This window comes from Arachis stenosperma, chromosome 9, assembly GCF_014773155.1.
Source record: "Arachis stenosperma cultivar V10309 chromosome 9, arast.V10309.gnm1.PFL2, whole genome shotgun sequence".
Classification (NCBI taxonomy): domain Eukaryota; kingdom Viridiplantae; phylum Streptophyta; class Magnoliopsida; order Fabales; family Fabaceae; genus Arachis; species Arachis stenosperma.
The window spans coordinates 148377088-148391588 of NC_080385.1; positions in this window are offsets into that span (position 1 = coordinate 148377088).

Genomic DNA, 14501 nt, shown 5'->3' on the forward strand with positions numbered 1-14501 from the left:
TCTGGGTTGATGGACTTATGATCAATGACTTCCAATACTTTAGAGATGTGTTAGCTTTTGACTTCACTTATAAGAAGAATAGATATAATAAACCTGTAGTGATTTTCTCTGGATAAAATAATCATCGCTTGACTTGCATATTTGGGTTTGCTGTGCTTGCCAGTGAAAGTCGAGATACCTACACATGGTTGCTGAAGGAATCTTTGGATGTCATGATGAACAAGGAACCTAGTGTCATAGTGACTGATGGCGATGATCAAATGCGACAAGCAATAAAAGAGGTCTTCCCTAGCACGACACATAGGCATTGTGCATGGCACATTGAGAAAAATGCAAATAGTCATATCAAGGATCGGTCTCTTTTGGATGCTTTTAAGGTATCGATGTATGCTAATATGACGGTACCCCAATTTGAAGCTTATTGGGAAGAAATGATTCAGAAATTTGATATTGGTGAGGAGCACTGGCTTTTAACCAAATATACCAATAAGGAAATGTGGGTCATTACATACCTACGCAGAAAGTTTAGTGCAGGTGTTAGAACAACATCTCGATGTGAAGGTATAAACTCTTTCCTAAAAAGGTTTATTGAGTCGCAAGAAACCTTGCTTGAGATTGTGGAAAATCTAGAGCGCGTGGTTAAAGAGTACCGTAACAATGAACTTGTTGCTCAATTCAAGTCTATGTATAGTAAGCCAGTGCTGACTACTGGGTTGGACTCCATTGAGCAGGCTGCAGCAAGGGTTTACACTGCAGAAGTATTTGCAAAGGTGAAGGATCAACTAGCAAAAGTTGCTGCACTAAAGCATGTTGGCAAAAGTGGTATGGGCAGTAATGTTGTTCATTGTGTTGCAAAATTTAGACGACCAGGTAGACTTTATCATGTTCTTCATGATGTGACTTCCGAAAGGATTGAATGTGAGTGTCACCGTTGGGAACAAAGTGGCATACCATGCAGCCATATATTTTGTGTCATGAGATATGAGAATATTTGTGAATTGCCTGAACATTTGGTTTTAAAGAGATGGCGAAAAGATGCAAAGGCGTACTTAAATAAAGAAGTTGACGATGGGAAAGACTCGAAGAGAGCATTTGCTCTCCGGTACGGTTCCTTGTGGTCGGGGTCAATTTAGATGAACTTTCTTGCCGCAAAAACTAAACCAACTTATCGCCATACAGTTAGATGTGTTAACGGCATTATAAAGGATTTGGAGAAGAGGTTATGCTTGGTCGAAAAGGTGAGTAGGCCAGTCAAAGATATTGAGGACCCTGAGATTGTGAAGACAAGGGATGCGCCAAAACTTAACAAGAAATTCAAGGGATTGAAGACAAGGAATTGCTCCGTTGTGGGCAAACTGGTCACACCCGAAGAACATGTTATAATGTAGAATTTGAGAAGCAATGTTCGACCAGAGACAATGACTCTGAAGGCGAAGGGCATGGCAGTAGGTTTGAGACAGGACGGCATAATAGTCATGATGATGATGTCGCGGTTAATACATGCTTTTTCATGACATCAATTGAAGTAGATGTTGTTTCACTTATAATTTGGCTAATGTCGTTAAGTTGCATATTTTTTTTTCTTTGGGTATTCTCTTTTTAGGCCAAGCAAGGATCACTTTCAAGCAAGTTTGGTTTGTATAGCGCAGGTTGTGATGAAGTTGCATCAGACTCTTTGAAGAATATCTGTAAAAATTCTATTCTAAATTATATTACTGTCCCAAAACAGATTTTTTTAGAAGAGCAACATATTAACCAAGTTCATGCTATGAATGCAATGCCATCTTCATCTACATCACCGATTGCTAAAATAATGCCATTTGCCAATGCCATGTATTCTAATGCTGGAACAAATGTGTTTTTCTTTGTTCCTAGCCATCAATGGCATTTTCAGGTTGTTTAACTGATTGAGAAAATTTTATTGCATGTTTTTGTTACCGTTATTTACTAATATGTGTTTTATTTTTATTCTATTTGCTAATGTGTGCATTCTATATTAGGATATGATGGCATATGCAAGGAACAATCTGTGAGGACTCAAGTGATTCCTTTTGCAAATCTATAGAATACACTTGTTAAGATGCTATGCTATTAAGAATTGAGCAAATTATTATTTTGGCTCGCTCGTAATATAGACATTATATTATCGATCAGTTAATCTCTTATATCCTGAGAGTATCATGTAATTACATGTATTAATTATTATATAACTATTATTATCTTTATTGCTTTTTTCCATTGGAAATGTGGAGCTATATGAGAGGTTGCATTTTCATATTTACTTCTTAGTATAAGTATTTTATTGGAATAATCTGATGATAATGCACTTGTTTATACTAGAAGTTTTTTGAGTTAAATGTCAATTTCAAGTTCTGATTGTATTTCACCTTATTTGAAATACAATGACTTTTAAGTTCTAAACATATTAGTCTTGAGGTTTTAGTTGTGCATAACAAAAATACCCAACAAAATACATGTTGCTATAATCATTTCAATATGAATCAGTGCAAAATTTAAAGGCTCTAAGGTAGGAGTTCTTCCAACATCAAAGGCTCCTAAACTTGGGAGAGTCTCCTCCAATTTTCCATTGCCTTATTGATAATGTCTTGACGGATTTTATTATGCGGTTTTAGCACCAAGTCAATCGCCAACTTCATTCTAGTGTACTCAGTAACCTTCTGCATAGTTATACAAGACAAAGTACCTTTTTATCAAAGTGAGCCACAAATAAATATTGTATAATTGATGTAAAAAAAACATTTTTCAAGGACCATAAAGGAGTAGATACCTCTACATTGTGAGACCCTGACAATCGAGATAAAATCATCCATTGACAGACCCACACTCCACAATCATTTCTATTTAGTCAATGTAAATAGTAATTCCAACACGTAAGAGTAAGACAAACACTATCTAGTATTATACAAGATTGTTATTTTGTACTAGGAAGATAAAAAAAAGCTTACGTTCCAACTTCTTGCTGATTGACCTCGGGTTCCACTAGCTTAAATTCAGAGATAGTTGACCTTTCATGCCTTTTACAAGCATACCAAGACTCATCTAAGGCTATCTCTTCCAAGAACAAGGCCTGTAAATAATACAAGTTTAGAACAAGACTGAAAGTCTTACCGGTAATCTCTATACTTTCATTAGTACAACAAGTAATTTACCACTTTCTTAATGTGCAGGACCTGTGATTCTCTTTGCTTAGCCAAATGTGCGGAGTCCAAGTACCAAAGCTACTTTGCCAACATGTCAATGACCAGTAAAAACCAATGGTCGTGCCAAATAGGCACATATATCTTCAACACCTCATCTATCTTGGCCATGTATTTATCCCTAATACATTTGGCTGTTCCACCATGGAAATGTCCACGGCCACAAGCAAGTTGCTAAAATTTATTCCAATTCAGTAATTTTTTTGAGATAAAAGACATGCAAGTAGAATTTAAAATACGCATTAATTCTTACTACAAACGTTGGAGGTAAATACCATATTAGGCGACCAGAATTGTAGGTAAGCATCGTTGCAACAAGGATTATAATCTAAAAAGGATGAATTTAGCCATGAAACGGGTGACAAATCCATTAAGAGTTATGCGAATATTTAAAATATCACATCGACACTTAAATATACAAGTTCATTTACCAAAGAGGTTAATTGATTGACGCAATCATGCATAAAAATTAATGGCCACCCTTGTTAGCCACTTACATCGTCTACAACTCTTCGGCCGGGGACCAGAGTTTGGAATGCTTCCCTATCACCATAGCAATGTAGGTCTGAGACCAAGATTTTCCTGTGCAAAGCATATAACCGTTCAATAGCATTAACTATTTATTACATATTATTTTACCTCAAATATATTACATAAGGCAGTAATCCAAACCTTTCTGAGTTATGCGCTTACCTTTTGTCTTTTTCCATTCCAAAAAAGTACGCAACTACTGTAAGGTCGGTGCCTGCTAATCGCATTTCTTTTTTAGGATAAAATGTGAATATGGTGTTCTGTGGCATAAATCACAACTTCATTTAAAATAATGCTCAATTTGAAATTACTTGAGATTTCTACGATTAATTATAATCTGAGACAACAAAAATTCCTCCAAGTTATAGTTGTACCATCATTCCAAGAACATACGTACCTCTGGAATTTTGTCACCTACTTCTGCTTGGTTTGGGTAAAATTCCTGCACAGTTAGATCGACATAAGGTCTTTTACAAATATGTGTTGCAGGTCTTGATGGCCCAATTTCGTTAGTTTGTGGTGTCCTTTCTTTTTTGTCTGAGAACAAAGTCCTCTGTTGGCACACAATCTCTTTTTGGTCTGAGATTTTTTTGATATTTTGAATTTTAAATTCTATATTTTCTTTTTAATGAAATAAAATATTTTTTGCTTTTAAAAATAATATCACAATAAGCATGGAACACAAAATTTATTATCAACGTAATTATTCAATATTCTTGTAAAATAATTTTTTTACCTATCTTATCCCACACACACCTAACTCTATTTTTTATCTCTGCCAATCGAGAAACAGATAAAAAGACTAAGCGATCTTGTCTTTTGCTTTTCTTAATTTTTTCATAGCAATGCGTTAAAAAATTCTCTTCACCATCCATTTGTGAAAAAATAGCATTCCAGTACTACCTCAATGCTTTAAATGGGTATACATAGCCAAGCACCATATGCATACAATACATTACACGTAAACCGCTACAGCTTCCAACAGTTTTGCGTTCACGCTGCATTACACATAAACCGCTACTGTCGGTAGCCGTTTATGCCCAGACCTCCTTCTACAAAAACCGCTCTTGTAGCGGTTTCTAACCGTGGCTACCAGTTAGGGGTATCCGCGGATCGGATCGGATCGGATCGGATATGGCGAAAAATTCGATCCGATCCGCATTAAAATCATCGGATCCAATATCCGCAGCTTTTAAGGTTGGATCGGATATCGGATATCGGATATATCCGCAAAACACAAAAATATTTTTAAAGGCTTATTTTTATTAAAAAAATATCAATAAAATTCATTTTTTCTATTCTTTTAAATATGTTTACTCTTAAAATAATATTAAACATACTTTTCTTAAATAATAAATTAAAATAATATAACATATATGATAATTATTAATTGAAATAAAACATAAAAAGAATATTTATTTATTTATTTCTTTAATTTTGCGGATACGCGGATACCAACACAAAATCCGCAATCCGATCCGATTAGTGTGCGGATCCGATCCGACCCGATCCGAAAGCCTTGCGGATCGGATCCATATCCGCAATTTTCGGACCGGATTCGGATAAACACCGCGGATATGCGGATCAGATCCGATCCATGGACACCCCTACCGCCAGTAGCAGCTTCTATCAGTTTCTATAGATTCATAAAAAAATACATTTGCATCTTCGTTTTCAAAAATGTGCAATCAAGTTCCTTCACTTTATTTATTTAAGTAAATTGCCCTTATATTTTTTTTGTTAACTACCATTAACTTTATCCATTTTTCAAGAAAAAATAATTTTTTTTACAAAAATATTCTTTAACAAAAAATTTATTTTGTAATGAAATTTTGTCTACCAAAATACTCTTTAACAAATTGTCTTTCTATTGATTAAATTGTATTTTTTTAACATAATTTTTTAAAAAATTAATGATTGAATTATTTTTTTCTAAGATACCCTTTAATAATTTTTTAATTATTAAGGAACTTATTTTGTAAAGATGTGAAGGAATGAGATGTTAATTTTTAAAAATTTTAAATTTATTCATCTCGACTTGTTTTTAAGTATCGATAAAGTTGTTAATAATTTTCAATAGTTCTATGAAACAAATCATTTATTAATATTAATTGTTATACATATTAACAGTGGTAAGATTTTTTTAATTTAATGTTAAAATAATATACATTGATATAAAAAATTAATAGTAAAATACAAAAATAATTGTGAACGAAAATTTTGACAAAATTACAATTTAATAAGTTATCTTAGAAAAAAATAATTTAATTATTAAAATTTTTTAAAAGAATATTTTGAAAAAAATACAATTTAATTAGTAAAAATTAATTTATTAAACGGTATTTTGGTAAAAAAAATTTAATGACAAAAAATAAAGTTTTTGTTAAAAGATATTTTTGTAAGAAATAGTTTAAACACAATAAATTTAAAATGAATTAAAAAAAACTTTTAAAAGTTATAAAAGAAGAAAATATATATCTTACAAATAAAAGAAAAGAAAGTGTCATTTTAGTTTTTCTCATAAAAAAATAATTTTCTCTACATTTTATTATTAACATTATTGTTGATATTATTATTTATTTTAATTATTATTAACAATCCAATTTATTGATTTTGTTAATAAGAATTTTTTTTAACTTTCATAATCTACGAACCATATCTATTCTAGTCTTTAGTGGAGTACTACTTTTAAATTCAAGCATAATAATAAGTTGCTACAGTGTTAAGTGTTAACGACGCCACTCCGTTAATTCAATGAATTGACTATTGGGACCTATTTGTTATTTTTCGGCAATTTCGACAACAAATTAAAGGCACGGCAGAATTCGTCAAAAATTATAAGTACTGCAGATCATATTTGAATGTGTATACATCCAAATAAATGGACCATAAATTTGAGATCTTTTGGTAAAAAATTACAAACTATTTTGTATTTTTTAATAAATATATCAATCTTTTGTAAGAAAAAAAACTACCGTTTAGCCTTACAAACTTTTATTGAATAGGTTAGGATCTTATTTTGAATATCTAAAAATATTTGATATATGATTAAAGTTTATCTATTTAATTTATGAGTTTAAATAAGTCATACTAATTATTTGGATAATTCCTATAAAAAAAAGTGAAAATAAGTTTGTTGTTGCTAAAAATGTCAAAATTCTTACGAAACTAAGATTTTTGTCGAAACGCTTTTGATTGGAAAGTTTGAGGAAGGAGTTTAGATTACCATGTCATTGTTAAAAATGTAAAAAATGTCTATGAGATCGAGATTTGCAATAAAACACCAATTAAAATGTTTTAGGATGGAATTGGCATTATTTAGCCAAAAACGTTCACGTTTTCGAGGATAAGCACAAACTTGGTGAAGTTCTATCCTAGATCTTAGAACTTGTTGAGGAATTTGCCCGACACAACATTCACATCAAGAAAAGATGAGATTTTAGGCTGCGTTTGTTTATAGGTACGAGACACCGAGACAAGGACATATAGAGAAAATTTTATATTTGGCAGATAAAATATGAATAGCGGCATTATATCTAGAGATACTGAATTAGTATATTTTGTATTTTTTGTGATAAGAAGGACACAAAGATACTAACAAAAGACACAACTTAATTTTTATTTTTTATTATTTTTTATCAAATTTTTATAATTATATTTTTTATCATTATATTTTTCTTCCTAATTTTTTATGAAAAAAAGAAAGCAAATTAAATTTTCATAATTTGTGTCTCTGTCTTTCGTGTCTTGTTCTCAGTCTCATATCTTATTTTGTTCTCAGAATCAAATACAGCTTTAGAGATACTTTACCTTTTGTTCGAATATAGTTTGAATGTCTCTGAGTACCGGATCGATCTCCCACTTGCTTCCACCGTGCTTAATCACCTCAATCAAAGGTAAGTAATCCGTCTCTATTATGGTTTTTCCCATATCAAAATTTTATACCATGGTTATTGCTTCTCTCAATGCCTAGGCTTCTATCACCAGACTTGAATTAACGTGTATGTTAGAAGTTGTACCTCCTCTTATTCTGCCCTCTGCATCTCTGATTACTGTAGTAATCACCCCTAAGCTTAATTCGGTTAAAAAAGATGCATATACGTTAATCTTTAGCCATTTCTCCAAGATATAAGTAACCTTCTATTCCTTTTCTCTGTAGTAGAAATTATAACGGTGACCTCTAAAATCTTACTGAATTATACTACTTGAAATTTAGCAAATTGAATTGTAGTCTGTGGATCTGGATTATGTGTTGATAAATGATCGCATTCCTAGTCTTCCATGTTGACCAAATTATGTGACCAATTCTCGTCCAGTAAATTTTTCTTTCTGCCATGTCTATAGTGTCGCTTGCTTGGATCCTTCCTAATTCCTATTAGCCAACTACCCAGGAAAGTCATTGTATCATTTGTAGGGGTGCTCTGGACCTGGGAACCAAACCATGTAGCTCTGGTCCAGGGGCAGAGAAGGATGGCATGTTCGGTGGTTTCTTTCTCCTGCAAACAAATAGGACAAATAGGATCGTTAGTTATTTTCTTCTTAACCAAATTAGCTCTTACTAGTATAATATTATGTACTGCTCTTCACAAGAATATTTTAATTTTTTGTGGCACATTCATACTCTATATGACATTCCATAGCTCTTTTAGATCACTGCTTGCCGATGGTTGAGCTTTGATCCTTTTAGTTTCCTCTCCTTTGGCTACGTGATACCGTGTTTTGATAGAATACCGTGTTTCTATCCTTCCATTTTTCCAATTATCTTTTTTTCTATCTAGTCCAGAGCTTTGATTTTTGATCTTTTTCACATTGATACGAGTCCTAATTATTTATCTGGATTGTCCTAAGTTGGAATATTTAAAATATCCTCTATATTGACCCTCATTTGTAGTGGAACTTAATTCTCGAAGGTTATTCTTGACTTGTCCACATTTATCATTTGTCCTAAAGCTGAAGTATAGCAATTTAAGATTTGAACTAGTTGATAGATCTTTTCCTCCTTTGCCCTTGAAAAAATAATGCAGTCATCAACAAATAATAGATGAGTTATCCTAGGTGATGTGTGTGCTAATTTGGCTCCAGATATTAATTTTTCATTGTATACCAAGTCCATAAGAATAAGTAAAAGCTTTTGCTGCTAAAATAAATAGGTAAGGAGAAACGGGTCTCCCTGTCTCAATCCTCTCTGTGAAATGACCTCATTGGACAAATTTTCATTGATATTGAATTTGTATATGACACTTCTTACACAATTCATGGTTCGTCCTATCCACTTTTCATCAAATCCAATAGCCTTTAGAACTTCCTCCAAGTAATCTCATTTCATCTTGTCATAGGCTTTGTTCATATCTAGTTTGATTGCTAAATTCTGAGAATCTTTTTTCCTTCCTTTGGTTAGACTGTAGAAAGCTTCATGCACAATAATGATGTTGTCCTGGATGAGCCTGTCACTAACAAAGGTACTTTGGATTGGAGAAATAATTTTCCCATGATCTATTTTATTTTCTCATTTGTGACTTGCTTTGTTAAATTATCATTCATTTCCTCTGTCACCCTTCTTGGAATTTTTCTTATACACTCTTCCATGTTCACCTTTTCTCTAGTCATAAAAAGCTTGGTGTAATGATCTTCAATAAGCTTCATAACCTCTGTTTGTCCCTGCACCCAGTGCCCATTAGTGTCTTTCAGCTTCTTAATTCTATTCTTGTTTCTTCTCTGTATCGTTGACGCATGAAAGAAAGCTGTGTTTTTGTCACCCACATTTCAACCACTTGAGTCGCACTCTTTGCCCCCAAAGCTTCTCTTCTTGAATCTATAGCTTTGATAATTCTGTTAGAAAATTATTTTAATTTTCTAATTTGTTTGTGGGCAATACATATATTAATTATAATTACAAATTATGCTATTTCAAATTAAATGACTTATATAATGGTGATTTCATTTATTGTTATAAATGCTAAATTGAATAATTCATAATTACTTTTAATTTGGAATTAAATGAGAATAAAACCAGATATTATCTTTTATTCTTTAGATAATTATCTTTTGGACTTTAGATACTATTTTATTTGGGCTTTAGGGTTTAATGGGTGCCATACTCAAATATAAATAGTTCCTTCAGGGTTTCGGTCCCCAACATACCAAAGTTGCCTCAGCAACTCTTTCCCCATCAGAGAAGTTGCAATTCAACCGCCTAGGAATACAGATCATGTTTATAAATTCAGGTACACTTTCGCATTCAAGTATTTTATTTCTCAATGATTTAACATGGATAATCTTTGGATTAAGTAATTATAAGAAAATTCCAACAAATTCTTCCTTAGCTTCTTGAATCAGTTGTTGTTTATTGCTAGAGAAATCAGAGTTTTGAAGGCTTGCAATTTTATTCTGCCATCTCACTATCTCTCTATTTGCTCTTCTGAAAGTGCTCCTACTCCAATTAATGAGTTCTTGCTTGTAATTCTTCATTTTATTTAGCACTTGGTCTCACTCTCCTGTCCTGACCGATTCCTTCTCCCATCTCTTTTTATTATTTTTCACAATTTTCACTATCCTAAAAAGCTTCATATTTAAAGAGCTTGGTGATTTTATGTTTTTGTTTAGTGGATAGTATTAATTGGCTGTAGTTTGAAGATATGGCTGGTAGCGCAGTGAGAGTGGCGTGTTCAAACATAGCCCTCCACTTCCAATTGACCATAGCCCTGTCCAACTTTTTTCTAGTGATGACTTCATCTCGAGGATTACTAAACCAAGTGTATTTGTTACCTTTTGGCTCCAAATCCATCAATGCATTGCTATCCACGAAGTTCTTGAATTCTTCTAATTGTGCTTTGGATTTTGGATGCCTGCCTATCTTTTTCTCTTGTTGAAGGATGCCATTGAAGTCTCCTATGAAGCACCTTGGTGTGTCTTGGTCTGATGGTGATAGCTTCCTCCACAGCGTCTTCCTTTGTTTGAAGTTCGGGTTTCCATATAGAAAAACACAATCCCACCTATCCACAATATTTTTATCAATATAAGTCATAATATAATTTTGATACCAAGAGTAACCTTCAATATTAAAATTAATTTTTAATAAAATAATAAGACCGCCAAACAGGCCTGGGGTTCTACACAGAGGAACTTATCATAATACAGCTTCCTAGATAGCATCTTAATTATGTCATATTTTACTCTAGTTTCTATTAGGAAAATAATAGGTGGCTTATATTTTTGCACATGCCCTTTAGCTCCACAACTGTTGTTGCGGCCCCTATTTCACAACAATTCCAATTGAGGATGATCATGGCTGCGTTAGGGGCATGGTTAGGCCCACCTCCTCAACCATGTTTTGGATTCTCAGGACTTTCAATGCTCTGCTGGTGCTTTCTTCTTCTTCACAGCTTCTGAAGCTCTTCCAAGTTCTTCCCCTTTTCTTCTAAGTCGTTCCATTCATTGTCTGCTATGGAATTTTGGTTTGCATTCTCCCTCCCTCTTTAATTGCAGCCTATCCTTGATGCAGATTATTAACCCCTTTTTCTAGTAGTTGTTTTCATTTTGCTCCTTGCTCTTCGGTATGGGTTCTTTTTCATCATCAGAAGCTAGCTCCACTATGTATATACCTCCTTCTCTATCCATGTGAATCTATCTTTCTTTTCCTCTCTTTTTTTTCTCCTTTTATTTTGACTTGTCTCTGATAACCCATATCATCTTCTCGTGCAACTCTGAATTTTCATGTGTGTCTTATGTCCTATCATGAGCTGATGTATTATTACTCACTTTTAATCAATTTCCCCATATGACTCTTCATTTCCTATGAGTGTAGCCCATAGCCTAGTCCATGGCCCTGCACTATTTGCTGAAAGTTTTCTTGCTAGGTTTGTCTGTTCTGGCTCAGCCATTTTATTGAAATTTTTGGTCCAATTATCTTTGTTTCTTGTTGGACTTGTTTTTTTAGCTAGATTTTTTTTTCTTTTTTCTTGTTTTGGTTGGGCCTTAACTTGGGGACTGGTCCAATTAGAAAATCGTGGTTCATAGTTCTATCTGTTTTTAGTATCTCCTCATTTTCCCCCTTAATTGTTTAGCTTTCATTTCCTTGAGCTTTTGGATTAACTCACTAAGGTGATAGATTAGTCCTCCTTCTCGGTTAACTGTCCCTCTTTCATATATTAGTGGATTTGCTATCTCCTCAGGCACCCCTAAGTTGCCAAAGCCGCTTCCACTTTCCTTTATTCCAAAGAGTCTCTTTCTTGATGTCACTTCTTGTTCAGATTTTCACTTTACCTGCTGGATCTTCGCACTATCCTCAGCTTCCTAGTTATTCCCTTCCTCTTGTTGTTGCATTTGTATTCCATGTGCTTGTGCTTCTCCCCCGACTTCCTGATTCATGGATTTATCTTCTAAATCAAGGCTCTTTCGAACTAGAGCTCTCACATGGCTGGTACTAAGCTCTTTTGTGTACCTTGGTTCATGGATTGACATGGCCATCTGGTTCTTGCAGCTCCTCTTGTCATGACTTATGATTCCACAATTGAGGCATAAAGCATCCTGTAAACGTCCATACTTAAAGCTTATCCAAGTCTTAGGAAGACGATCTCTTGCCATCCAGAAATCAATTTGTAGAGATTTAGTAATGTCTATTGCCACCTTGAATCTCAGAAAATTTCTCATTAACACCCCCATCTATTATGGGATCCTCCACCTCCTCTAAGATTCCTACTATCTTTTCTATTGTTGATGCTGTTTCTGCTCTCATGTAATTCTCAAGGAGTCCATAAATCTGGACCCAAAACATCATAAACTCATGACCCACTTCATATATGGATACACTTTGACAACAGGGTTGTAAGTTTAACAAGTATTCTCTAATGCTTCATGGCCCATTGTTCATAATCTGCTTTTTGTTGTTCCTATCCTTGAATCTAATAAGAAACTTGTTTCTTCCTACCTCAGAAAAGCTACCCTTGTTAGGTTACCCCACAAGCCAAGTAGAGTGTTCTTACATACCTTGAACTTCATTTTTTTTCTTTAAGATAACTTTGTCCACCAAGTTGAAGCAATCTGGTTTAGAACCTAGGCTCCTGTTTGAGGTTAATAGTGATTGTTTGGCTTTCAATGGGATCAATCCAAGAGATACCTATTGCAATGTTGGATGTATACTATTATATTTGTAGTTGGATATTATTGTAACTATGTTAATGAAAATGTGTTTTGGTTTAATGTAGATAGTTAGTGTTTGAAAGAATGGATGTTTATGGCTTTAAAGAGTGGATGTATTATTACAGAACCAATTTCTAGATTATCTCTCAATGCGAGAAAGAATTTTCTCTCCTTGTAAGAGTTAGAGCAAAGCAACTAACATCTTAATTAAACAACTTTACTTGCGTGAGTCATATATCTTAAGATAAAAGATTTTATCATGGGCTTGAACTTGAATGTTTTCTTAATCAGGTCAGGCTAAAGCAGGTCAACTGTAAGTTAGGTCCAAGGCATAGGATGTTTAGCCTAATTCTGTCTCTAATCACAACCAAACAAATTTTTTTCCCATTATATTTTTGAAATTACTATTTTATCTCCTTTCACTTATGTATAATCTTTCTCTCATCACCACAATTTTTTCCCAACAACCACCACCATCGACCATTCTAAACTTTAAATTCTAAGTTTTGAATAGGTTTAATTATTTTGTTAGTTCTTATAATTTTATGAAATTTACAATTAGGTTTTATCCTTTTTTTTAATTAGGTTCTTATATTGCTTTTAATTTTATAATTAGGTAATTTTGTGTGTAAAAAAGGTTAAAATTAACGAAATATTTCTCCCAAAAAATATATGGTCAAATATCTAATTAGATTCTTAATTGTGAGTATTTTTAATTTGTAAAAAAAATATTCCATTAAATTTAATATTTTTTACACTGGTAATGATCTAATTACAAAATTAAAAATAGTATAAAGACCTAATTAATAAAAATATATAAAAATATAATTATAAATTTGATAAAACTATAAAAAATAACAAAATAACTAAATTTTTTAAATATTAAATATGTTACAGTCCGGCCCAAAAGGGGTCATGGGCCAAATCGACCCGATTACCACCGACCCGAACGGTCGGGTAGAAAGGATCCAGCTGTCAACCCGGACATGCGTCCTAGACAGCTGTGGTAGGAAGCTTCTATCATAATGGGCTCTACCCTTGGGGGGCCCACGCCTGACACGGCATAAATGAGGAGGGTCCTACCCTTCCCCCAAGGTACGTCACACATACCACCTTTCGCCTGCACACTGACTGACTAGAGCGTCAGAGTGTCTTTGCAGGTGACACCCCCCATCTCTCCGCAACGAGAACTTGGCTGCTCGGTTGGACCACCTCCAGCACAATCACAAAATCAAACACACCCCACCAACTCCAACCACTACCCGAACCGTCCGGTACACGACTAACCGTACATTGGCGCCGTCTGTGGGGAATCCCTAAATGGACATTGTGCTGGGTCCTGGAGACCATGGCCGAACAGCCGGCGCGGAAGGAGCAGCCTCTGTCGCCTCACCGGGAGGGCGACGGAGATCCCCCCAGCAGCGTACTGAACCACATGCGAGGACGCGAGAAGATCAGTGGTTCGACGAGGCCCCTGAAAACCCACCCATGGTCATCACGGTCAGGGTGGGAACCGGCCTCGTCAAACGAATCCTTGTGGATACGGGAGCGGACTCGAACATCATGTTTCGCAACGTGTTTGATGCGCTAGGATTATGGGATGCCGACCTATCG